Source organism: Apodemus sylvaticus, chromosome 11 (assembly GCF_947179515.1).
Source record: "Apodemus sylvaticus chromosome 11, mApoSyl1.1, whole genome shotgun sequence".
Classification (NCBI taxonomy): domain Eukaryota; kingdom Metazoa; phylum Chordata; class Mammalia; order Rodentia; family Muridae; genus Apodemus; species Apodemus sylvaticus.
The window spans coordinates 97,724,280-97,750,870 of NC_067482.1; the positions used below are offsets into that span (position 1 = coordinate 97,724,280).

Consider the following 26,591-nt stretch of genomic DNA (forward strand, 5'->3'; position numbering starts at 1 on the left):
ACTTGACCCCTGAAGATCCGCATAGCCTCCAAGGTCAGCAGAATGAGGCAGAGCTGCTAAGTGTGGAGAAAATTTAGTATAAGCGAGATATGGTGACAAGGACCTGCCTGCCTTCCCAGCACCCAGGAGGTAGGAGGATCAGAAGGTTAAAGCCTTTCTTCATTACACAGTGGTTGTGAACATATCCTGAGCTACAGGAGATGCTAGAAAGAAAAGGAGATCGTGAGAAAGAAAGGGAGAAAGGAAAGGGGAGGGAAGAGGGAGAGAGAAGGGGCGGTGGGAGGGAAGAGGAAGAGGAAAGGGGAAGGGAAGGAGGGAGAGGAGGGGAAGAGGAAAGGGAAGGGGCAGAGAGAAGGGGAGGGGAGGGAAGAGGCTCGTGGATACACAATGGTTTTGGTGTTGAAATTTTACAGTTCCTCTTTTCTTGTCTGTCCCAGGTGGTTGGCAGGAAATGCATATTTGATTACGTCTCTTCTTGTCATTTTGCCGGGAAGCAGGGGTTTTGAGGGCAGCAGGCAGACAGCTGGATTGCATGAAGCTGAGCACACTACAGACAGGTCTGGCTTTAGATCTCTACTTGCTGAAATCTGCTGCCAGGACTTCCTTCCACTCAACCTTTGTAGCCTCACGTAGAGGCCATCCTGACAGGAAACATGGACCAAATAGAGGAGCGATCCCAGGGAGGGCTGCCCAAGAGCAGCTTCCTAACCTGGGCAAGCTCTTCCTGTTGGCTGCGAGAGGTGTGTACATGGTTGAAGGGCATGTGGCTCTGGGTTCAGTTTCCAGAACTGTAAAATGCAATGAAAGATCAATAGTACAATATCACACACACACAAAAATGCACATTGCTAGTCAACACACAGATAGTGCCCCCACCTGAACCCTCCCGTTGCACTTTCTCAGCCCATTTCATCTTGCTCCCATCGCTGCCTTTCCTCCTGTAAGCAGTACTTTGATTGCTTGTTTTAGGAGAGAGATGTTATTGTTTGATGTGGGTGCGTGTGCACATGTGTGTGATATAAGTGAATATACAAATAGGACCACGTCGTACTCCAGAGCAGGCTGTTATGCTTACTGCCCCGCCCCATCTGATTGCCTTGAGATGAGGTCTCTCGCCGAACCGGAAGCTCACCATTTGGCTAGACTGGCTAGCCAGCAAATTCTCCAGATCTGCCCACTCCGGCCCAGTGCTGAGGTTATAGACTCCCATAGCCACGCCTAGCTATATAAATGGGATCTGGGTATTTAAACTCAAGTCTTTGTGGTTGCAAAGGGGACATTCTTACCCACTGACTAATCTTCCCAACTCCAGGAGTCTGCTTTTTGTTAATTTTATTTTAAGAATATCGTATATAAATCAAAAACAGAACAAGATGCTATTAAATGGAATAATACAGGAATCACCCTTGGGGTGTGTCTCCACTTAGAAGAACAATTTGTTTAACCCTCTACCTGCTGAAGGGCACCTCAGTTCCCAGCCTGGCAAGCCTTTCTTCCTCCAGCATCCTATCCTGTCATATGTGGTTATTACTGCTAGTTATGATTTATAAACAAACCCTTGAGGAGGTCATGGTGGTATGTAGACAATGCATTGACTAATTCAATTAACTTCTCTGTTCTTAATTTACTAGAATCCTTTTCCTCTTAAGTTTTGTAAGCACCATCATGAATACTCTTCATCAGGAAAATCTGGGGCTGATAAAATGGCTCAGGGGATTAAGGTACTTGATGCAAAGTGTGGAGACCTGAGTTCAGTCCCCAGGACCCACCTCGTAGAAGAGAACTGATTCCTGTAAGTTGTCCTCTGACCTCTACACATAAACTGTGGTGTACCTCCCTCCAAAGGCCCCAAAATAAATGCAAGTTTTAACAAAATAAAGAAGAGTCTACCTCGCAATTTTCTATCCCTGGACATGCCTTTGCTTAACATAGAATTCAGATGTGGGCTTCCTCTCCACCCTCGCTGGGGTTGCTGAGGAATGGGCTAAGTGTCCAGGAACGGTGAGGCTATGGGGTTTATCCACAAAGAACAGGCTCTGTTGAAGGGTCTGAAGCACTGTCAGGCCTTTGATGTTTTGCACAGTAGCTATGGTGTTCTGTGCACAATTTTACTTTGTAATTTTCTATGCATGGTGTGATATCTGATCACAGCTTGAGTCTGAAATGCCATGTATTCAGACATCTTAAATTACTTTCATGTTTTTTACAGCTTAATTGAATTTTGATCTTGTTGAAAATTTTTCCTAAACATACTTTACAGTGAGTGGTGGGGTGCCAGGAGCATTACTCATTAGAGTTACTCATGTTGCTGTGGTGGCTGGGATGACATTTACCAACTACAATAACTTATAAAAGTTATAATAAATAAAACCAGCCTTTGCTTATTGCTTGATTTTTTTTTAAAGATTTAGTTATTTATTATGAGTACACTCTTGCTGTCTTCAGACACACCAGAAGAGGGCATCGGATCCCATTACAGATGGTTGTGAGCCACCATGTGGTTGCTGGGAATTGAACTCAGGACCTCTGGATGAGGAAGAGTCAGTGCTCTTAACCACTGAGCCATCTCTCTACTGTGGTCTCTATCTTGAGCACACGCATACACATGACATGGGGGTGGGGCACACATGTGGAGGCCAGAGGACTGCGCTGGGTGGGTTCTCTCCTCCCACCCTTGTGTGGTTCTGGGCCTCTCCCAGGATGCACAGCAAACACCTTTACTGGTCGAGCATCTTGCTGGAGCGTATGGCTTGATTTTTAACCCTGCTGTACCTGTGGCCATGGCAAAGCCTTTCAAGGTGCAGATTAGTGAAATTGATGGCTGCTCCTCTGATCCTCTTAAGAATTTGATATACGACCCTCAAGATGATTCAGCCAGCAGACGTGCTTGCCACTAAGCCTATGCCCTGACTCCATCCCTGGGACCCACGTGGTGGAAAGAGAGACCTAAGTCCCTCTGGTTTCCTTTCACTTCTACTCATGAAATAATAGATGAATAAGTAAATATGCGTACATTTTTAAAAAGAGTTAAGTGTCAGGAACCGTGGAATGGCTCAGCAGGTAAAGGTACTTGCGCCCAAGCCTGATAGATAACCTATGTTTGATGCCCTAGACCCACGTGGTAGAAAGAAAGAACCAACTCCTACTAGTTGTACTCTGCACAAATCGTCATACCAAGCATGACTCTCACATACAAAATAATCAAATACATGCAATGAAATTAAAAATAATAATTATGATCTAGAGCATGTGCTCTCTGGAGTGAGGATACTTGAGTGTGCATTTATCGAATTTTAATAAAGAATCCTGGATGGAACCTTTGGTAATTATAAGATTGAATGATCCAGCTAAGTACTTCCAGGGATTTGTTTTAGAAATTAAGTAAATTACATGAATGAATGTTGAGTTGGTAGTTGTGTTAGGAATTTAAAACAAAAAGCCTTTCTCTTGAGGAATCTGCTGATCTGAAGTACTATGCTGGTGTTAGGGGCATACTTCAGCACCTTATAAAAAAAAAATGAAGCTTTAGCTCAGCAAACAAAGAATCTTAACTAGAATCTTATGCAGTCATCTTAATTGAGAGGCAAGCAAGCAAGCACAGCTGGGTAAGGATTAAAACTCTTTGTATGTGGACTGTTGGGGATTCACAAGAGTTAGGCTATGTGTGATCTGATTTTACTAGAGACAAATAATTGAGGTGAAATAGGAGATAATGGGGGTGGAGTTGCCCACACAGTCAGGGGATGTATTTATGAGGAGGCAGATGTATGCACACCAACACTGGATTATTCATAAATGTGTGTTCATATTTATCATGACCAACAATGTGGAAAATTAGCACCTCCTGATTTATATGTGAAAACAATATTAAAGGCCCAGCTCAATGATAACTGTGTCAGAGCCTTAACGGCCATGCTGAGTCATGTACTAAACCCAATGCCGAGGGGTGTGGTCGAGAGACATCCTAAGAGGAACAAATAAGCCATGATCCTGAGGCAAGAACCAGGTGTCAGGAACAGTTTCATACCAGAAACCCCCAAGAACCAGAGGTTGGAATGAGATGAGAGGATTTCACGAGATAGATATGGTTTCTAGAGACAAAACTCAAAAGACAAACTTGGAAGACGGCATTCATATTGACAAGCTTTCCTCCGAGGAAGGGCTGAGCTGAGGTAATATGCTGATGTCTGTTTTATTGATCTTACTTAATATACCATGTATGAATGGCTCGTATGTCATGTGTAAAATCAAAGGTTTAATTTGAAAATGATATTCATGTTGTAAGTAATTTTTGAAGATTAATACAGTAAGACATTATATAATAAAGTTTACTGTTCTTGTTTATTTGTATAGGGTCATGCACTTAATGCATGTACATATGTACAATGTATAATGTAATGTAAATACTACATAATTGGGGTCAAGCACACAAAGTAAACATATGTATGTTAACACAGTTTAGGAAATTTCTTTTAGATACTGACATTACACTTGAGAAATAAAAACCAGGGCCTTGAGAAGGCTCACTAGAGCGCTGATTGCTCTTCCAGACAATCTAGGTTCAATTCCCGGCATCCACATGGCAGTTCACAATTGTCTGTAACTCCAGCCCTAGGGGATCTGATACCCTTTCCTGGCCTTTGCAGACACTACATACAGCACATGGTGCACAGACATACATGTAGGCAAAACATGCACACACACACACACACACACATAAGATAAAATTAAACAAAAATATTTTAAAACATAAGTGTAAAAAGAATATTTTTTAAAAGAAGTAATAAATATGGATCTTAAGGACAGAAATCAGGAACTAGTTTACACTAGAATATCAGCTTGGATTCTGATGGCTGGATTGATGCTTCTCCTGTTTGTTCCAGCAAGATTGAGCTCCAGGTTTTAGTTTACAAGACCCATGTATTTGCTATGCTATGAGGGATCATCAATTAGGTATTTTAGAAAAATTGGAAGAATAATTAGGATGGAAATGGGGGAGTAGAAGGCTGAGGTAATGCGTCCACTAGCCAGGAAGGTCAGCTGGTGGTTGGCCTCTGTCCATGTCAGGGAGGTGATCACTGGCTAGATGTCACTGGCTGAGCAGCCAGAATATCAGACATCGCTGTCTGGAAACACGAGGTAGTTGAGATGGTAGGATATGGACAGGAAACATGAGGGCAAGAATGCTTAGGAGATGATAACATAGCCTACCGTGTGAAGGTGATTTCTCAAGATGTCTGACTCTCCTGGGTTCAGGTAAGAATACTAGTAAAGAAAGAATGAGAGTCAAACACAGGAAATCGAAAAGATCTATAATTGAATAGTAGGAGAGACATGTGGCTTTGTCTGAAACTAAATGCATTCCTATGGGTTGTTTGAGTCTGTTCATAAAGACAGAAAGGGCAAAGAATTTCCAGGGCTGCTGCTGAGAAATGGAAGGGAAATAATTGAATTAAAGTAATTTTATCAACTGAGAACCTGAGGATGCATATTACTATCAATGATATGATTATAATTAATTTTAGGTTATTTGCTTTAGAAGCTTGTGGAAGAGACTAATAAGCTTTTTAGATCAAACAGAAGAAGTGTAATAGCAAATAGAAAATTTTATGGAGAACAATAGATATGCTTAATCTCTTAGGTCGAATCCACAGTCTTACAGATTTGACTTCTCCGAATAATTTAATAGTTTAATTGGGGAAAATCACAATGTAATCATGAAAAGAAAAATGGCTAGTATCAGTTAGCAAAGATTTTTATTAGATTACATGTTTTCTTCTGGACTATACTAGAGCTGATTGATTGGAAGTCAGTCACACAAATTAAAATAAGAGCATTTCTAATAAACAGAAATATAACGAAAATGAAGCAATAATGAAGGATCATTGTGACTACCCAGCATCAAAAGCCAAAACACTGTTTCTGGTGCTGTGAAATGACGGCAGACACGGTGAGTAGCCCTCTCGGGGTTGATACAATGTTAATGTGTGTTGATACAATGTTAATGTGTGACCTATGAGGACTTTTTGCTGTGGCAGACTTCACACTGTTGTGGCAGAAAACTCCTTCAGCTACAGGTGCCACTACACGTATTAATAACTTTACCCAGTCACACTAGAAACCAGATGGCCCCCAGGTCGGCAGAATGCGTCAGAACCTGTATAACTTGAGTCTTGTCCAGCATTAGCTTTGTTGTTGCATAAAAGCAGCCAGCACACTTACAGCAGGAGGTTGAGCATGGGCTTCTTGGTCCCCAGCCACGCCCCTGAGAACAAAGCCACGTGACCAAGCTCTCTGCTGCATCCTTCAAACCAGCCTTTCCCACAGGAAAGGCATCCAGTGCATATGGCTGCTGTGTGCTCAGTTCTTCTGTGTGTTTTCTCCCTCTATCAGCAGGAAACACAGCTCTTCTATTCTTTCTGTACTTTAGTGGGAAAATGGGAAATTGCCCTAGCACTAAAAATAAATAAAATCCCAGCCTGAATGAGGGCCTAATGGGTGCAGCCTATAGGCTTTGCCATAGGCCCCAGAATCACATCTCCCGGGGGGCAGAACCACCAGGCAGGTTGTCATAGTAACATGGTATTAGAGGCAGGTGGCAGGCTGTCCACAAATGAACACAGGGGACTCAGCAGGAGCTATAAAAATAGGACCTGCTGGCAGCCTGTGATCCTTCTTGGAAAATATTGTCTATATTCAGTATTTTGTGTCAAAGGGGCTAATATTAAATGTACAGAAAAATTATTTTTGAAAATCCACAAGAAATCAATTTATTACAAATGAAACTTCCAAGTTATATGTTCTCAAGGTTCAGAATCTAAGTCCTAGAATTGTCAGTAACAGTTTGTCCATTTCATCTTTGCTAATACACCTGACATTCGTGCTAATTATCCAGGGAGGTTGTGGTCTGTGTGGCCACATCCATTTAGACAGGCAGAGGGACCATCCTACACACCCACTGCCCCAACATCTCTAGACTATGCATGCTTTCTTTATGTCAACTTCTAAACGCCGAGGATACACCTCTATAAGAATTTCCTGGGGAGGGGAAGGTGCTGTTCTTAGTGGTATACACTTTTAATCTCAGCACTAGGGAGGTGGCAGGCAGATCTCTGAGTTCAAGACCAGGCTGCTCCAGGCCAGCAAGAACTATCTAGTGAGATCTTGCCTCAGGAAAAAAAAAAGTTAAATGCTACTTTGGGCTTTCAAGATGTCCTAACAGATAAAGGCTAACAACTTGAGTTCAATCCCTGACCCTACATGACGACTTCAGGTTATGCTTTGGCCCATACTGTAATACTTTTAATGTTATTTCATGCATCACTGAAAGCAGATGACAAGCAGGTAGCAAAATGAATATTCTGCTTTCTCCTCACCAGTCCAGTTGTCTCCTAGTTCCCATGAAAGCCAATGACAGTTTCGACCCTACAAGGTTGTCAACTATATGTGCTATGCGTAGCCATCTTTTCTTTATTGGAGTGCACGTGGGTGTGTGTGTGTGTGTGTGTGCGCGTACGCGCGCGCACTTGTACCTCTCTGTGGCTGTTCTCATCTGTACACATATATGGAGGCCAGGTCAATCCTGGGCATCTCCTCCATTGCGTTCTACTTTATTCTGTGAGGAAGGGTCTCCTGCAGAGCCTGGAGCTCACTGTTTCAGCCAGGCTGACTGATCTTTGAGCTCCAGGACTTTGCTGCCTCTGCCTCCTCAGTGCTGGGTTCACAGACATTCACCCCCATGCTTGGCTAACTCAGGTTCCCATGCTTATGAAGTCGGGCGGTCATTCCAGCCCTGCTCAGTCATTTACATGTAAACCTCTTCAGCTTACACCTCAGCCTGCTTGAACCAGGCTTCTGTACCATTAACATGCTCTTTCCCAGACCACTAGGGAGCCCCAAACCACACTGAATACATGACAGGTTTCAGCCAACAATGGTGGCGCACACCTTTAACCCCAGCACCTGGGAGGCAGAGGGGGGCAGATCTTTGATTTTGAGGCCAGCCTGGTCTGTAGAGTGAGCTTCAGAGCAGCCAGGACCACGCAGAGAAAGGCTGTCTTGAAAAAACAAACAAGCAAACAAACAAAAAAACAGTGGCAGGTTTCAACTGTCAGTTCTCCGTGTCTCTGCTTATGTTCACATGTAAAATTAATGGTGACTTTATGTTTAAACACCGTTCATCTTCTCCCACACCTGTCTGCCCTGTCTGTCACCTGTGTTCTTCTCCCACATCTATCTGCCCTGTCTGTCACCAGTGTTCTTCTCCCACACCTGTCTGCCCTGTCTGTCACCTGTATTCTTCTCCCACACCTGTCTGCCCTGTCTGTCACCTAAGTTCTTCTCCCACACCTGTCTGCCCTGTCTGTCACCTGTGTTCTTCTCCCACACCTGTCTGCCCTGTCTGTCACCTGTGTTCTTCTCCCACATCTATCTGCCCTGTCTGTCACCTGTGTTCTTCTCCCACATCTATCTGCCCTGTCTGTCACCTGTGTTCTTCTCCCACACCTGTCTGCCCTGTCTGTCACCTGTGTTCTTCTCCCACATCTATCTGCCCTGTCTGTCACCTGTGTTCTTCTCCCACACCTGTCTGCCCTGTCTGTCACCTGTGTTCTTCTCCCACACCTGTCTGCCCTGTCTGTCACCTGTGTTCTTCTCCCACATCTATCTGCCCTGCCTGTCACCAGTTCTATCATTTTTCTTCTTCCTTTATGAGCTTTCTTTTCCCCACTCCTCAGTTTAGAGGGGTCCATCCTTAGCAAATAAGAACTTTCATCCTTGTGTTTTTGCTTTCAAACGTCACCACATCCAAACCTTATCCTGAACCCCAGCACAATAGGTCTTCAAAGTTTCTCCAAACCAGGGCTGGGAGTATAGCTCAGCAGTAAAGCACACGCCTGGCACACACACACACACACACACACACACACACACACACACAGCCCAGGCTCAGTGCTTCAGGTCACAGCACTGGGGTGGGGGGGGGCACTGGAAATAAATAGAAATTCCTCAAAGCAGATTTGCTCCAAACTGAAGCTACTATCTTGTTTCTTGTTGCTAAGCGCTGTTTCTCTGCCTGGGTTATACTTCCTGTCTGATGCAGTCCCAGGGTGAAGGTCCTAACAGAAGTGACATCACCCTGGGGTTTTCTGAAGAGGAAGCTGACCCTAGCCTTACAGGACTTCCTTGATTCGCTCAGACATCATGGTGTCAAAAGATTCAGAAGACACTGGACTCAGAGAAGAAATCTAACTGCTCTCCCTTCAGACTCTGTCCTCTTGGAAGTCTTTGTCTCCCCAAATAGAAAACAGAAATGGCACTCCTTTGAATATAGGATGCTGGCCTTGGGCGGGAAGAGCACAGGGGTCTGAAGAGTGAGTTCAGTCAGAGCTTCCCCAAACTTTCTCACGTGCCCTGAGAACATAAATGAAGCCAACTCATTGGCAGCCTGCTTTGGAGTTTTAATCTTTAAGAGCACACTTCCTTCCTGCACTTTTAATAACTACGATTTCAGTCTTCCATGGAAACCCCACCGGTTACCCTGACTCTCTTTTCCACAAGAACTGTCACTAAAATAGAACCATGAGAAGAGCTGGTTCGACCGCTTTGCCCTCTGAGCTGAGCTGGAGGCCAGAACCTGGGGCAAGGAGGGAATGGCAGCGCTTCCTCACCGCTTCTTCCAGACCAAAGAAAAACAAACCAAAACTAGAATTATATAAATGCTTTGTTAGTCCTCCTCGGGGAGGAGCCACACGTGGAATGTTCTCGTATTTCAGGGTGGAGCTTTAAATCTAAGACACTGAACGAGCCTATACACAGCACTGTGCTTTCCCGGAAACTACTGGGTTACAAGCTAGTGGGTTTGTAGTTCATTTTCCTAAAAAGGTCTATAATTTTTATCAAATTCTCGAAGTCCCTCAAAGGTAAGCATTACTGAAAGGATACTCTGTCTATTATCTGTGACTGTGTAACAAATCATCAACAAGAGCAGCAACACCACTTGCACTGTCCACCTCAGGGTCCCAGTCAGGTAGTGACTTAGCTGAGCTCAGCTGAGGTCCTTCGTGCATCCAGAAAGTCAGCCCAGGTTGCTGTCGTCAGAAGACCTCTTTTCAAAATGGCTCACCCACATGGCTTTGGTCAGAAGGTCTCAGTTCCTTGCTACACAGACCTCCCTAAGGAACTGCTTGGGTCTCCTCACAACATGACAACTGCTGTTTCCTCCACCCCTGCCCCATTTCCCCAGCAAGTAAGCAAGAGAGAAAGCAGGGAAGCCTTCCAGGACAGTGTCAGGAGTCCTAGGAGCAAATGTTGTTAATTCTTCCACAGGCTATGCTGTGAAAAGGGCAGCTCACTCTCATTCTTTAGGGGGAATTTGGTTCCACTTTTGAAGTGAAAAGTATATCAAAGAGCTTGTAAGCATATTTCCAGATTCCTAAAAAAAGTAAACAAATCATACTTTTATACATATACATATAAATATACATATAAATATATATAAAGAAGATTCACACATACACACATTTTAGTCATTTATTAGATAAAAGTTTATGAACAATAAAGAACAGAACACTAAAAGATCCACTTTGTAGGCTCTGTGAAGTCTTGCTTTGTGTCCTTTGAAGTGACCAACTATTACGTAACATAATGGCCCACTGAAGGGGAGTCAACGTACTAGAGGCAGTATTTTGTTATCTCTGTGGTCCACATCAGTGTATCAGTATGTCCTCCTATTGCTTCAACAATGGCTGACATTATTTGAGAGAGAGAGAGAGATTCACTCACATGTCAGACGATTCCAGGTTAAGATGCTGGCATCTACTTGGCTCTGATGTGGAATCCATGACAGGTGACATGTGTATAGGCAGGATCACATCACCAAACAGGAAGCTAGGCAGCATAGGGTCCTGTGATCTCTCCTGAGGGCATGCTCCCAGTGACAGGACACCTCCTACTAGACTCCACCTCTTAAAGGTCCACACCAACTCACAAGATTGGCATACAAGGAGCTGGAGCAATGGCTCAGTGGTTAAGAGCATGTGTAGCTATTACCAAGAGCTTGGACTAGGTTCCCAGCACCCACATAGTGACACAGGCTGACTGTAACTCCAGTTCCAGGGGATCCAGCACTCTTCTCTGTCCTTGGTAGGCATGCATGTGGTGCATACATATACTTCATACAAAGCATTCATTCACATAAAATAAAAATAAATCTAAAATTTAAAAATTGCTATACAAAAGACCAAGCCTTTAACACAAGAAGTCTTAGAGGGCACTCCAAACACGTCAGCCATAGCACCAGAAACCCTGTATGGACATAACCCCTAGATGACAGTGGATTTAGGATCAAAAGTAACGTATCATTTTTGCAAGTACATGCCATAAACCTCTCTTTCATTTTTTTTTTTACTTTTTTTTATTCGATATATTTTTTATTTACATTTCAAATGATTTCCCCTTTTCTGGTCCCCCACTCCCCGAAAGTCACATAAACCCCCTTCCCTCCCCTGTTCTCCCACCCACCCCTTCCCACTTCCCTGTTCTGGTTTTGCCTTATACTGCTACACTGAGTCTTTCCAGAACCAGGGGCCACTCCTCCGTTCTTCTTGTACCTCATTTGATGTGTGGATTATGTTTTGGGTATTCCAGTTTTCTAGGTTAATATCTACTTATTAGTGAGTGCATACCATGATTCATCTTTTGAGACTGGGTTACCTCACTTAGTATGATGTTCTCCAAAACCAAGTCTCCAGACTGGCCTTGAACTCACCATTCTCCTGTCTCAGTCTCCCTAGTGCTGGGATCACAGCACGAGCCCCCATACTCTGTTCTTGATACGCTCTGTTATACTGTTCCCGTGTGCATTTGGAGATATTCTCAAATGCCCAGCCACGTGCCTCAACTGTCTTTAATCAGTGAGAGTCATTTCTATTATCATGCTAACCACCAAGCCATCAATTACACCAGAAAAAGAATCCATTTCTGATCCGTAGCCTACTGATTAGCAGAGCGCCTCCTACATAAAACAAGATGATTCGGGCAGGATGGCCAATTTGATGATATGCTAGCTGATATTCTTGGGGTGTGAATGGCATCACTGGGCATGGTGGCACATTCTTGCAATCCCAGACTTAAGAGGTTGAGGCAGGAGGATTGAGAATTTGAGGCCAGCCCTGGCAGCATAATAAATTCAGAATCACCATGGGGTGAATAACTAAGAGCTGAGAGTTTGGTTTTGGTTGTTGCTGTTTGTTTGATGGGTTTGATTTCTTGGTGGTTGTTTTGTTTTGTTCGTTATTGTTTTTTTTTTTTAAGACAGGGTTTCTCTGTATAGCCCTGACTGTCCTATAACTCACTCTGTAGACCAGGCTGGCCTCAAACCCAGAGCTCTGTCTGCCTCTGCCTCCACGGAGTGCTGGGATTAAAGGTATATGCCACCACTGACTGACCAGCTGAGTTTATTTTTAATACTGCCCAGATGAAGAGTTTCTTTAATCAAACAAACAAACAAAAAATGGTAACAACAGTAAAAATGGTATGTGCCGTGGTTTAGAGCTTAGATGTCACCCTGAAGTTCACGGGTTGAAACATGGTGTCCAGACCATCAGTGTTTGTGGGCGGGACCTTTGGAGCCAGTGGGAACTGTATGAGGTGGGGGTCTATTTGGATGGAGTAGGCCTATGAAGAATATGTTGTCAGCACTTCTCTGCTGCTGAGATAAAGGAGTGCCTTTCTGCTCTGGTCTCCCCAACAGAACATTGCGCCATACCCCAGGAATCGCAGTGGGCCAAGATAAGCTTCCTTCTTTTAGGTTGTTCATCTCCAGTGTTTTGTTGTGGTGACAGAAAGGTGGCCCTGAGTGACAAGGATAACTGGCACTGAGAAGCAAGGTTGCTGTTCAGACGCCTTGGGAACCAGTGTGCAGAAGAGTTCACAGAGTTTGGAGAAGCCAAGTAGACAAATGCATACAGTCTGGCAAAGGTATTGTCCTGCTAGAGTTTCTATTGCTGGGATAAAATACCACCATCAAAAGCAATTTGGTAAAGATGGGGTTTATTTGGTTCACATGTTCTGTGTCACTGCGCACTGAGGGAAGCAGAGGCAGGAACCTGTTGGTAGGGACTAAAGCAGAGGCCATGGAGGGACACGCAAACTGGCTTGCTTGGTTTGCTTGGCTTTCTTTCCTTCTTTCCCTCCTTCCTTCCTTCTTCCCTCCCTTCCTCCCCCTCTCTCTCTCCTTCCCCCTCCCTCCCCTTCCTCTTTCCCCTCTCCACCCCCTCCCCCTTCTCTCTTTCTTTTTGAGACAGGGTCTCTGTGTAACCCTGGCTGTCCTCAAACTCTGCCTGCCTCTGCCTCCTGAGTGCGGGGATTAAATGTGTGTGTGCCACCACACCTGGCATAGTTTACTCTGTATACACCTAAGGACCACATTTCGAAGGGTGGCACCTCTCACAGTGGACTGGGTCCTCCTGTATCAATAATTAATCAAGAAAATGCCCACAAACTTGTCTATAAACAATCTTATGGAGGCATTTTCTCAACTAAAATTCCTTCTTCCCAAATACATCTAGGTTTGTATCAAGTTGACAAAAACAGCCAACCACCACAGGACTTGTCTGCATTTAGTCTGAAACTTTACGCAAGGTCAACTTTTAAAATGATGGTCTACTTTATTTGGTGGAGAAAATTTTAAGCAGAACAACATTCGTGCTTTTATTCAATTTACAATGGGAATCAGAAACAAAAACAAAGCTAAAGATTTGAAAAATTTTCCTAGAAAAGCAATGAGTGCAAACTCGGGACCAAAGTGAACATAGTTGTGAAAGATTAATGCTATCAGAAAGACCGCTCAGGCGGTCAAGTGTTTGCCACGCATGCTTGAGGCCCTGGGCATGATCTGGAAGTGAAGGCAGGAAGGTCAGATTACAGTGTAAGATCATACTCAGCTGTGTGATGAGTTTGAGGTCAGCCTGGACTTCATGAGACACAGTAGACTTAACTTTAACAGGACTCTACCCCTGTGGCCTCAAAGTATAACATCTAAATCCTTCATTTTCATTCTGCTTCCACAGGACCACACTGTCTCCTGGACTTTGCCCCTCTGCATTCAGACGTTCATAAGTCACTCTAGCCTTGATCCAAAGGGTCCATGTGGTGCTGACTTTGCAGGCATGCACAACGCAAGACCCATAGGGCCACAGAGGCATCCCCAGGTTTCATGGGAAAGCCTGCAGGCCAGCCAGTCAGACTCCCTGCAAGGAGCCACTGTGAGGATGACACCTGACAAGGTCCAAGTGAAGCCAAAGCCAAGATGGAGACCCCAGGAGAGTGAGCATGCCTTGGGTAGCAAGGAGAATCAGCCAAGAGAGTGACCGTATAAGCTTCAGCCATCAAAGCTGGAGGGTGGGACCACCCAGGCCTGCTGGAGCTCTGTGTGACCCACTGTTGGCCACAGCTACACGATTTAGTTTGTTTGGGGGGTTTCAGGCTTGTGCTGGTCTGGTTTTTCCTTGATATTTTCCTGCTTTTCTCTTTTGGAGAGGGAATGCATACCGTAAGCCATTTATATCTTGAAAGTATGCAACTTGGTTTTTATAAGGTCCTTGCTAATGAATTTTCTCTGAGTCTCAGGCAAAACCTTGGACATGGGCTTTTATGCTATGCTGAAAGTGTTAAAATGGTGGGAATTCTTGGAGACAACTGGATATGTTTTGTATTCTGAGACAGCCATGAGCCTTTGGGGATTATATGAAATAGTTTGGCTTAAATCTTAAGTATCTCACCAAAACCGATGGATTGAAGTCTTGGATCCCAATGCAATAGTGTTGAGATATAGAGCTTTTAGGAGGTGACTGTATCATGGAATCCACTTATGAATTCATACCTTAATAGGCTTTTTGGATAATGGCATTGCTGTAGTTAGAGTTTGGGCCCTGGCAGCCCTAACAGCATGGTCTCTGTTGGTCTCTCTCCTCAATTGGAAAATTAAAGATTCAAGTAATAGAAAACAGAAAAAGAACAGTCAAGAAGAACAAAGAGGTCCAGTCCATATCTGTGTTCCTAACACAAGGTTTTAGTTTAGCAGGGCTAAGTGGTCCAAGTGTGGTTCCGCCCACCATTCTCCGCTCCAGACGTTCCTGTGAGTTGGTGTGTCAAAACAGTGTGAAATCTCTTTCTGGGAGACAATCACCCCTCTCTTAAGGGACAGGCTTCTGGTCTTTTCTTTTTCCTCCCAGTGTGGAAGTCCTACGGAAATTCTAATTTCTTGGGAATGAGTTTTTTGAATAATTCAATATCCAAAGAGAGAGGTATATGTCTCTAGAATATCTTTATTCCTTTCAGGACTGTTAGGATCCTATGTGGAGCAAGTGGGTCACTGGGAATGTGTATTTTATTCCCAACATTCCCTACTCCCGTGGTGTCCTAGCTTTGCTTCACTGTATGCAGCCACTGGTCCTTGGGACCAACCCACAGTGTACTTAAACTCTGAATCCATAACCCAAAAAAATATCTTTGCTGGGTATTTAATCAAAATGGCAAAAATCTGACCAATACACCATACCTTCACGACAAGACACGTCACAAATGGGAAATGTTTACAACACATGCAGATATGAAGGAGCGGTGTCTAAACTAATAAAAAGATTTGCTATAGACCAGTAAGAAACAGAATCCTAATCCTATAGAGAAAGATGTAAGAGATGGCAATTCGTGAGAAGATACACATGCTCATGGCCACATTGCTTAAGAGCCCCCAAGCTGAGAACCCCAAGTCACTCATCGGGAGAATGAACTGTAACGTGTTCATATATATATAAGGGTAACACAGAGCTGTCGCAGAGTCAATAGAAATGATTCTCAAGGTGCATTAGACACAAAAGGTAAGCTACATTAAGAAAACACACAGCAATGATAGGCATATTCAACAACACACAGAGCTATGCACACGGCCCCTGGATCACAGTGGTTTAGTTCACGATGCTTTGACTTGACAATAGTGCAAAAGCAGCAGACATTCAAGAAAACCACACGTCTACAGCTGGACTTGGTGGTATATGCTCATAATCCACACTCAGAAGGCTGGGGCAGGGCAATGCCAACGCAATACAAACTCACATCTTTTCCCAGGCTAGTGAGTTTTCACACTGTTGTTAGTCTGACATAGTACACAGCCCCTCAGCTGAGGCTGAACAGAGATCCCTCGGTGTACTGTGTTGCCAGATGCTTACATTAGGGTAGTCAACACTGTGTTATAAAACAGGCTGGGTTCAGTGAGTCTACTTGACTGATTTAAATGTTCTGAGCATTTAAATTTTATCTCATGGATAAATGGGAGTAAGCTATCATATTTATTAGGTTAAATCCATTAAAGGCACTTTCAACTTGTGGTATTTCTAACCTATGGAGGTTTACTGAACGTTCACCAATGTAAATTAAAGAACACCTATAGCACACAATGTTTAAGGAGCCGTGTAAAATAACAGATGAGAGGACCGCACCGCTGGCTCAGCGGTTAGCAAGCTGGTGGGTGGTCCAGAGGAAGTTCAGTTTCCCGCACCCACATTAGGTGCTTACAACTGCCTGTGTCTCCAGCTTCTGAGGGACCCGACCCCTTCCTCTGACCTCCACGGGCCACACGCTGCAAATAGAGACACGTTGATTGATACGTAAGTAAAAATAAAATAATTTTTCCCATGCATGACAATTAAAAATACCAAGTTTTGGCTACTGCTTACCCAAGGAAAAGAGGAGAATGAATCAGGGTCAGGTCTGCAAATGGGCTTTAGCTTCATGCTGGGGATGGACTCAAGGGCAGAGGACTTTCCCAGTACATTCATGGCCTGAGGTTCCATCCAACACCCCCAAAAGAAAAAAAGATAAGAAAGAAAAACTCTACTTACTGAATTGCATGACTATATTAGTTCTGTGTTACACTCATTCATTCTTCTTTTATTTTGTTTGCAAGGAGGGGAGGATTCAAGACAGGGTTTCTCTGTGTAGTCCTGGCTGTCCTAGAACTCTCTCTATAGACCAGGCTGGCCTTGAACCTGTAGATCCACCTGCCTCTGCCTCCCAAGTGCTGGAACTAAAGTCACCACCTTACCCAGGTCATTCTTCTTCTTTGGTCTTTCCTTCGTTCTATCGTTGTTGTTGTTGTTGTTGTTGCTGTCACTGTTGTTGTCATCATCATTGTCGTCATTGTCATTGTTGTGTGTTGGTTTTTTTAACCAGGATCTCTCTGTGCTCCCAAGCTGAGCTTGAACTTGTGACCCTCCTGCCTCCCTTATATGCTGGTCTTACAGGTATATAACCCCACTCCTGGATGTATTATTAGTCTTATTTTTTATTTATTAAATATGATAAAAAACCAAGTTTAAAAATAAACAACATACATTAACTTCTAGTTTCCATCTTTTCTCTAGAGTTAGTTTCTCACTGCTGATTAACAACTTGGCCAGTAGTTAGCACTACATAGATTTATTATCTCGTAACTTGGGCCCTGTGACAGAGTAATTAGATTGACAAACCTGTTGGGCACACTTATGCATTTTAATTTTAAAAATTATTTAACTTATTTTTTATGTACAATTGCTTTGTCTGCATGCATATCTGTGTACCATGTGCATGCCCAGCACCCACAGAGCCAGAAGACGGTGTCAGATTCCCTGGAACTAGAGTTACAGGTGTTTGTGAGTCATGTGTAGGTGCTGGGAATCGAACCCCAGTACTCTAGAAAAAGCATCCAATATTCTTTATCAATGAGCTGTCTCTCTAGCCCCCAAGTTTTCTGTATTTCAGAATAAATTAAGAGACAGAAATTGATAAAGGATAATCACAAGGACTTATTTACAGCTTGTCCAAACAGTAAACAGACTCCTGGTCTCCCCCTGCCTTTATGGTGCATGTTATAATTTTAGAGAAAAGACTAAACAAAAGCTGTAAATGAACTTATGCTACGTTAGCTGTGAGCTTTGCCTAGGAATTGTGTGAAATCCCCTCATCTGAAGCAAGTCTCTCCCTGGCCTGGCCCAAGAGCTGTAACTCTTTTACTTGCATGGAGAAATTTTAATTCTTTAGGGCCAACTGTTTCAACAGTTTGAAAGAAGAAGGAAAGATCACAAATATCTCTTTTTAGAATCCAGTTGCTATAGCCAGGTGTCAACACAGAGTCAAGTGGCAGTTCCTTCATCTTCAAAGTTGTCAGCATAGCCACTTTCCAAATCTGTCTCTGGCCTGTTTCCATCATCTGAATCTGACCAGACCCCAACCCTAGAACCCCTCCCCCTACTCCCTCACACATGTGCCTGCCTTCTTCTCACAAGAATCCTTTTGATGACATTGAGTTTGCCCACTTAATCCAGCACAATCTTCACACATCTTAAAATCCATAACTAATCACATCTGCAAAAACCCCTTTTGCGTGTAACACGACATATTCACAGATCTCGAGGATAAGCGTCATGGACATCTCCAAGGTATTTTCCTGCCTGCTACAGATGCTGAAATATTTAGCAAGCCCTAGTGTTGTGACTCCTGTTGTGTAGCTCAGGAAAAAGCCCCTGTGCTGCTTAGCTGTGAATCAGGTCTCTGGGGAGATGATTTGACTGCTCAGAGGCCAGCCAAAAGGTAAATACTAGGGTGGCAATGTCATAGCTGGAAACTCCCATCTGAAGCACGGCTTCAGAAGTGTGAAAGAAAATATCTGTAAACACCACAAGGGAGCCACAGACCTTTCTCAGAGCAGCCATGCTTGGCTATAAATATATGTCTAACCCAACACTCTCCTGTGTAAAACCCCTTCACAATTCCCCCATGCTTTAGAAAAGGGAACAAAGGAAGTCCTAGAAGAGGGTTTTTCAACCTCAGCCCTGGCATGCTCTGGCCAGGTCGTCCTTTGTGGTCAAGGACTGTCCTGTGCATTGCTGGGACTTTCGTTTCCTTAGAGTGACTCACCCTGACCCCACACATCCTCTGCTGGATGCCCCTAGATGGCAGAACTAAAATCAACTGAGATGCCCTGTTCTGGGAGAGCCTACAGGATCTGAGTCTGACAACTGCCCCATCCTGTGCTTTCTTCTCCAGATACCTTAGGGGCAAAAGGTAAGGACTGTCTCAACAGTGCTTACTGCTTCCCACTTACCCCTGACCCCCCCACACCACCCCCTACTCCCTCACCACTGCCACCCCTCTGCTGCCTATGCTGCTACAGCCTGATCCTCTGAACACCCCTCTTCATAACTGCCTAACCACAGACTCACTGCTTAGGAACTGTGCCCCTAGCATTGCATGATGGGTACACACTGCTGCCCAATCGACTGCTGTACCACATCAGACAACCAAGACAGGAATCAGTGTCAAGGATGGCGGGAGAATCAGCCCCTAAGGAAGGAGATGCGTCTTGATAGTAATGGTTGGCCCTACTACAGTTGGTAGGTAAAGTCGGCACCATGAACTTGATACCTAGCAATGGTTCACTGAGAGACGACGTCAGTCCAGCTGTAGCTCCCCCAAATCAGAGACACCAAGATCCTAGGATGTTCTTTCAGTATTGCCTACCCAACCTGGGTCGGGGTTACTCAAGCAGCCCAAAGACCTCATGCCACAGAAACTCAGTCAAGCTCCTCAGGTAACTCCAGTTAAAAAGAAAAAATCCTCAGACTCTAAAAGGGAGCCTTCTGGACAAGGCTGAAATCACAGAGGCCTGCCTCCGGGCACACTGCCAGACTTTCCCAGGACATGAAGTCAGTTCTCCTGCTTCCCATGTGGGAGTTCAGCAGGCTTTACCTCCTTCCTCAGAGGTTCCCAGATAAAAATCCCTGCATCCCACAAGGCACCAGGCTCTGAGTTACGTGTCCTAACTTTGGTCAAGATATGGAGAAATATATAATTGTTGCATTATTATTCATTAATGTTCCTTTAAATATGTATATATGTGTATATATCTTTATCTATAGGTGTGTGTATATACCTTTAGATATGTACACATGTATTATAGCAGTTCTGATCATATAACTAACATGTTCATTTTGAAAAATAAAAATGTTAAACAACTCAAAAAAGAATTTTTAAAAGCACCTTTTCTACATCTCTTTACCCAAATATACACACAGTGTGACTTTTGCATACCAGGCAAATGAGTTTTAAAAAAATGCCAGATGTATCTGCACAGTTTGGTCAGTTTCAAGAATTTCATAACTAAACTTTTCTGTATCAACCACTTCCATGTCTGTGACAGGCTTCCAGCTTCTGAACGGCTCTGTGAAGGCGGCCGGAGAGGGAGGCCGCCAGTGCCAGGCCCCGAGGGCTCCACTCATGACAGCGGAGTGTTCCAGGCTTCTGCTCAGCACGGGAGCCTTCCAATACCCAGATTCCTCTACTGTCACGCTAGGGCACAAGGTCCCCATCTCCCAGAGGCCTTTGAGATGAATGCATTCTTTCATGTAGAGTAGGAACTGAAAGGGAGACTGCAGTATCCTCCTCCTTTACAAAGACTGTGTCAGAAACCACATTCCTGGGCAAAAGACCAAAAGTCGCCTGTGTGTTGGGGGCTATCTGGGGCAAAAAGAACCTCTTGCTATGGGTAGGGCTCACAGAGAGGAGCACTGTGGGGGGGAAGGGGGGCTAAAAAGTTAGGAAGGTCCCAGTGCTCTGTGGGCCATGGCCTTGCACCCCTGCTGAAGAGTTGGTGTTTGCTTGCCCCACCCTTATGCTGGCCTTGTAGCATATCATAACACAAAACTGCTTCATCCAACTTCAGAGTTCCCATCCACAGTCCATCACAGTATCAGTACTGTTAAATCCAAAATTCAAAGTCTCTTCTGAGACTCATGCAATCTCTTCACTGTAATCCCCTTTTAAAAAAAATCACATATTTCCAACAAACAATATCACAGGATATACACCATGGTTCCAAAAGAGAGGACAGGAAGCACAGTGAGGAAATGCTGCACTAAGCAAGACCAAAACCCAGCTGGGCAAACTCCAAACTCTGCATCTCCATGTCTGGTGTCAAAGCGCTCTTCAGATCTCCAACTCCTCTCAGCTTTGTTGACTGTTGACAACCCGTTCCTCTCTCTGCTGTTAGCAGGTCTCCTCCGCAGGCATCCCACCCACTGCTCTGGCTCCTGGGGTCTCCAAGGCAACGCAGGCCTCCTCACAGCTTCACACAGTGGCCTCTCTGGGCCTCCATGTAGAGACACCCCCTGGCACATGACTGGCCTCGGCAGCTCTTCTTAGCTATGAAGGGACATTCCACAATTCCTTGCTTGTATCTTTGAGTCTAAAGCCAGAACCACGCGGAGCTTAGGCTGTTAGGGTCATCAGGTTGCTGTGGCTGGAGCATGGTCCCATGGTTCAAATACATTTTTGCCAGCTTTGTTTTGGATGGTTTCTTTTACTGCCTAAGCTTTGCTATGTTGGAACCCCCTCTGTAGATCTGACTGTCCTTGTACTCAGAGATCTGCCTGCCTCTGTCAGCAGAGTGCCAGGGATTAAAGGTGTGTACCACCACAAAGTCTCTAAGCTGTTCTTTATTCCTTTCACAAGTTGGAAGCTAAGGTGGTAGGGCCTCGCCCTGAAGCCACCACTCCCTTTACCCCACCCAGCATCTGGCTTTTCTCTAATCTGTTTATCTCCTTGAGCACAGGACCTAGCTCCACTCCATTTCCTGGTGACCCCTTTCTCCTCAGCTTTTTCCTTTCTCCTTGATCAGCTTGCTCCTTTTAAGACCAGCCTCTAATCACCTGAGACACAGTCAACACTAGACTGCTTCTGCAATGTCCTCTGCCAACACCACTAATCCAGAACTCTTCAGTTTATCCTCAGGCAGATATTTTTGGATAAGGGCAAAAACCAGCCACATTCTTTACCAAATTGTCACAAGAACGATCTCTAGAGCCTTTGCTAATCCTCTCCTCCTCTGAAATGTCTTGAGCAGGGCAGTCACGATCCCCATTGCTCTCAGCACTGCTGTCTTCCATGTCTTTCTTGTATAGCCCATCAAGCCCGGTTGTTCAACTGCTTTATGAATCTAAAATCCCAACGTCCACATTGCACCAAAGAACATGTCAGGTCTGTCACAACAATACCCCACTCCTGATACGGACTTCTGTCTTAGGTAATGTTTTTTTTTTGTTGTTGTTTTTTGTTTTTGTTTTTGTTTTTTCTGTAAAGAGACACCATGACCACTCAACTATTATAAAGGAAAACATTTCACTGGGGCTGCTTACCTTCAGAGGTTTAGGCAAGAAACGGAGAGAGCGACACTAGGCCCAGCTTGGGCATTTGAAACCTCAAAGCCCACCCTCAGTGACCATACCTCCTCCAACAAACAAGGCCACACCTCCTAATAGTGCCACTCCCTATGAGCCATGGGGTCATTTTCATTCAAAGCACCAGAATTACATGTTAACTGTTGACAAGCTGTGTTTCAGTTACCTAAGATTACCAAAGTTAAAAGACAAAATATAAACTGGGGGGGAAAATGTTTGTATTGCATAGACTGACAAAAGGTGGGTATCCAAAACCCATAGGGGGAAGGTGAACTTTTAAAAATAAATACAAGGGGGCTAGAGAAATAGCTGCTTAGTAAAGTAATTGGGGACCTGAGTTTAGTACACAGAACTCATATAAAAATGCCAATCACAAGGATTGCTGGGTAGCAGGGACTGGAGAGTCCCTTAGGCCAATCTGTCCTAATTGATGAGCTTCAAGACAAAAAGAGACCTTGTCTCAAAGGAAGTGAACAATACTCCTGAAGATGACACTTCAGGATGTCCATTGGCCTACACATACATGCACACATACCAAGCACACACACACACACACACACACCCCAAACACACATATATACCATACATACACATACCAAACACAAACACACACACCAAACACACACATACACTAAACACACACATGTACACCAATCACACATACAGTCACATACACACACACACACACACACACACACATACATACATGCATGCATACATGTGCACATGCATACATACACCACAAAAGAAAAGGATATGTGAGGGCAAAGGGTACATATAGTTCTATGGTAGAACATTTGTCTAGAATGCATGAGGCCCAGTCCTGAAACACAAAAACAAAATAAACCAAATAAAATCTCTTAAGGAAAAAACAGATGAAAACATCTGAGCAGAAGCAGAACAGAGTGGCTCATACCTATAATCCCAGCACTTGAGAGGCAGAGGGAGAGAGACTCCGGAGAATTCAAGGCCAGCTTGAGCCACAAATGGAGAGCCTATATCAAAAAACAAAAACAAACAGACAACCACAACCCACAGCAAATGAACACAAGAGTCACAAGAGAGGAAAGAAATACTCAACAAACTTACAAAAAGATGTCTAACTGTGCAAGCCAGAAAAACGATGGTCAACATTGCAGGAAGCACCAATTCCCAGGTACATGATCAGCAAAACGTAAACATCTTGACAGTGCGGTGAGATTGTGAAGGATCTGTTCTCCCAGCTGCAGGTGCTGTTAAATGTTAAGTGTGGAAGACTGCCTGATGCTACCTGATCGGGGCAGTGCTAACTGGCTTCCTTCTTAACCTCTGTGCTTTAAAGTTCAGCTCCGAACATGCCTTTCTGCCTTAAAAAAATAATGTATGACTGTGTATCTGTCTACTTGTCTGTGTGTACCTTATGTGGCAGGTGCTGGCAGAGGCCAGAAGAGGGCAGTAGATCTCTGAATGCTGTGCTTACAGGCAGTTATAAACTACCTGCCATGGATCCTGGGAACAGAACCCCGGTCTTCTTCAAGAGCAGCAGGTACTCCTAGTCCCTGAGCCTTCCCTGCAGCCATTTTCTATAATTAGATGCCACCCACAAATGCCTGCTCCCCACAGAGGGACTCTTAGCCTTTTGTGATAGAAACACATCCCACCCTTCAGCCTATATGCCTTCACTCTGCGTTCGTACTGTTCTTCCTATAAAATTAACAGTCTAGGTTGAAATAACTCCTTTAAGTCCTACCCACGCAGGACATTAAACGGGAAGAGAGGCTGAGGGCTGACAGATGTGATCTCTTTGTGTTGCAGGAAAAATGCTGAGGCTGTGGGAAGCCGGCTGCTCTGCTCAAGGCCACTCTGTGAGAGAAGATGCTAGCTGGCAGCCTCCTGATCCCCCGGCATGGCTCCTGTCACTGCACAGTTCTTCCCGGCTGATATATCACACGCCTAACTACAGAGATGTGAGGAGTGCGACCCACTCAGCTCCCTTCACATCACCCTAATTGACACAGCCCAGGAATGACAGACACCATTTGTCATGAAACAAAAATACCCCAGGATGCTGGAGCCAGAGAGTACTTTCTGCGCTAGCATCCTGCTGGGCCCAAAGCACCACCCAGCCCTTGTGGTAACACAAGGCTGCAGGGGGTAAGAAGAGCTGCTTCTGCAATTGGGTCAGTCCTGTGGGCTCGCCCCTCTTAACTGTCACAGCAGATTAGACAGAAAGGCAGCACCGCATGGACCACAGCTCAGGTGCAGGCTGAAGCCAAGAAAGGAAGAAACACAATCATTAAAGGGCCAGAGTGCCTGCCCTGCCTGTGGCTGCTGACCGCTGCCAGCACTAATTTAATGATCCAGCCACAGCTCAGAGGACCCCTGTGAGCTGCAGGTTCACGATGGGACTCTGGATGCAGTGCAGGGAGGATCCCGGAAGCCAGCAGGAGTCCAGGGGCCATACTCACCCTGCTTGGGTCTATGCGCCTGACAGAGGGGTGAGCCTACGTTGCTTTTTAAACAGGAGCCCTTCCGTTTCATTTTGCACTGGACCCCACTGGCCAGAAAGCAGGCTCTCCCCCAGCCCAGCAGCTTCTAAACTCTAATCGGCAAGCTGGAAACACTGTTCCCATAGTGCCTATTAGAGCAGAGCTGCTCTAGTTGAGGCCAGGAGTCTATTCTCAACCTCAGCAAGCCTGACACTCACCTATAAGCATTGCTTAAATGTTTTAAATGAAAATCCACAGAGCCCAGACCTAGAACCTGAGGCAGGTGGAGAGGTTCTAACACATCCCACATATGACAATGCAGCCTGTGACCCTGACTTGTACTCCAAGGGCTACTGGCTCCCCTTCTTCGCAGATGAGGACACAGAGGCCCAAGCTGAGGGGCCTCATCCAGTGGCACTCTGTCCTGACACCCTGAGGAGCTAAGCCATCTTGGCCATTCCCCTCCCTGCAGACACCATCATGCCTAGTTCTCCACGCTCTCAGAACACCTCTGGCGGCAGCACAGTGCCTTTGGGGAGTCTGAGGAAGGATGGAGGAGTCAGATCACGTTCACTGAGCCAACCGGCATCCTAAGAGCTCAGAGCTCCATGCTGTTCCTCTAACCTGCAGGAGACAGATCAGCTGCACCAGTGCTAAGCCTGCTTGCCTAACAGTCTCCACCTCAGTAATTAGCAGGCAATCCCTTGGCAACAATCTGTGGTACAAGTGCCACCATCATCCTGACTTTACAGGTAAGAAAGTGGGACTTAGCCAGGTATGGTGGCTCAAGGCCATAAGCCTAGCACTTTGACACTCACACAGAAGGGGCCTATGGGTAAAATCAGGATAAAAGAGGCTCACCCACCTCCTCTCCTCCCCCACCCACCATCTACCCTCCTAGGCAGCTCTTACCCAACTCTAACCCCACCTCCAAAGGACCACCCACATCACACTGACTTCCTCAGCCTCCCTCCCATGACTTAGTGATCACCTGTGACTCTTACTCCTCTCCGTTATTCTCTTACCTGACGCCATGCCCAGCGTCTTTCTCCAGCGCCCACCACCCAGTCCACAGATCCCCTTGAGGGTGGTCCTGAAGGCCCTACGGAGGTGCATACACTCTTTCCACTCTGACATGAGACAAGTAGAAGACAAGCTGGGTTCTTTTTCTGAAAAACAGAGAGAGGAATTTCTCTACCTTACTCAGCCTTACCCTTTAAGCCGGGGAGACGTACAGTTTATCTGTATGTCCCCCTAATCTCAGAGCAGAAGAGCATCTGGTGCTCAGCCTGACCTCACACAAACCACCTCCCTGGACAAAGCCACATCCACGGAGCAGCAGATCAAGCTTCCCACCAGAGAACCAAACTTCACTCACAAGTCGAGAAGTCTGGGGATTGTCTGCTTCTCTGCCCGTCCAAATGAGCAACTGTCTCCTAGAGGCCTGCAAAACAAACAAACAAACAAACAAACAAGAAACTGCTTACACTTACATTAATTGTGACCTAGTTACGTGGGCCCACAGGGAACCCCATCCAGCTCCTGGCCAAGCTACTGAAGCCATTACCAAATCTACCAATCTAGATTCCTCCACTTGGGGGTCAAGACCCTCCGAATCCACATTCACTTCATTAGCCAGTTTGCTCCAGATATTAGTCAAAATGTCTGGCAATTGGAAAACGTCCTTGACCCTCCCCAGAAGAACCTCCTGGATGTAACCTCTAAAGTATTCAACAAAAGGGAGATGGGAGGGGGGGGACAGAGAAAGAATGGAACCATAGAACCAAATACCAGCTTTAGGCCTCAGTCCTCCATAACTGCCAACTGCCAAGTCCCTCACCCACTAAGGAAAATG

At 45.0% G+C, this 26,591-nt stretch overlaps 2 long non-coding RNA genes across 2 annotated transcripts; one reads left to right on the forward strand and one right to left on the reverse strand.

The window, feature by feature from the left end:
* Window positions 1-13,730: 13,730 nt before the first annotated feature.
* On the reverse strand, window positions 13,731-26,178 carry LOC127696567 (uncharacterized). Its single transcript, XR_007980242.1, has 4 exons — window positions 26,115-26,178; window positions 25,762-25,905; window positions 16,734-16,838; window positions 13,731-16,636 (listed from the first exon to the last, which is right to left on the reverse strand). It is a non-coding gene; the product is annotated as an uncharacterized LOC127696567 (long non-coding RNA).
* LOC127696568 (uncharacterized) lies at window positions 18,802-25,768 on the forward strand. The gene is made up of 3 exons (XR_007980243.1): window positions 18,802-19,098; window positions 23,677-23,793; window positions 24,063-25,768. It is a non-coding gene; the product is annotated as an uncharacterized LOC127696568 (long non-coding RNA).
* Window positions 26,179-26,591: the final 413 nt, after the last annotated feature.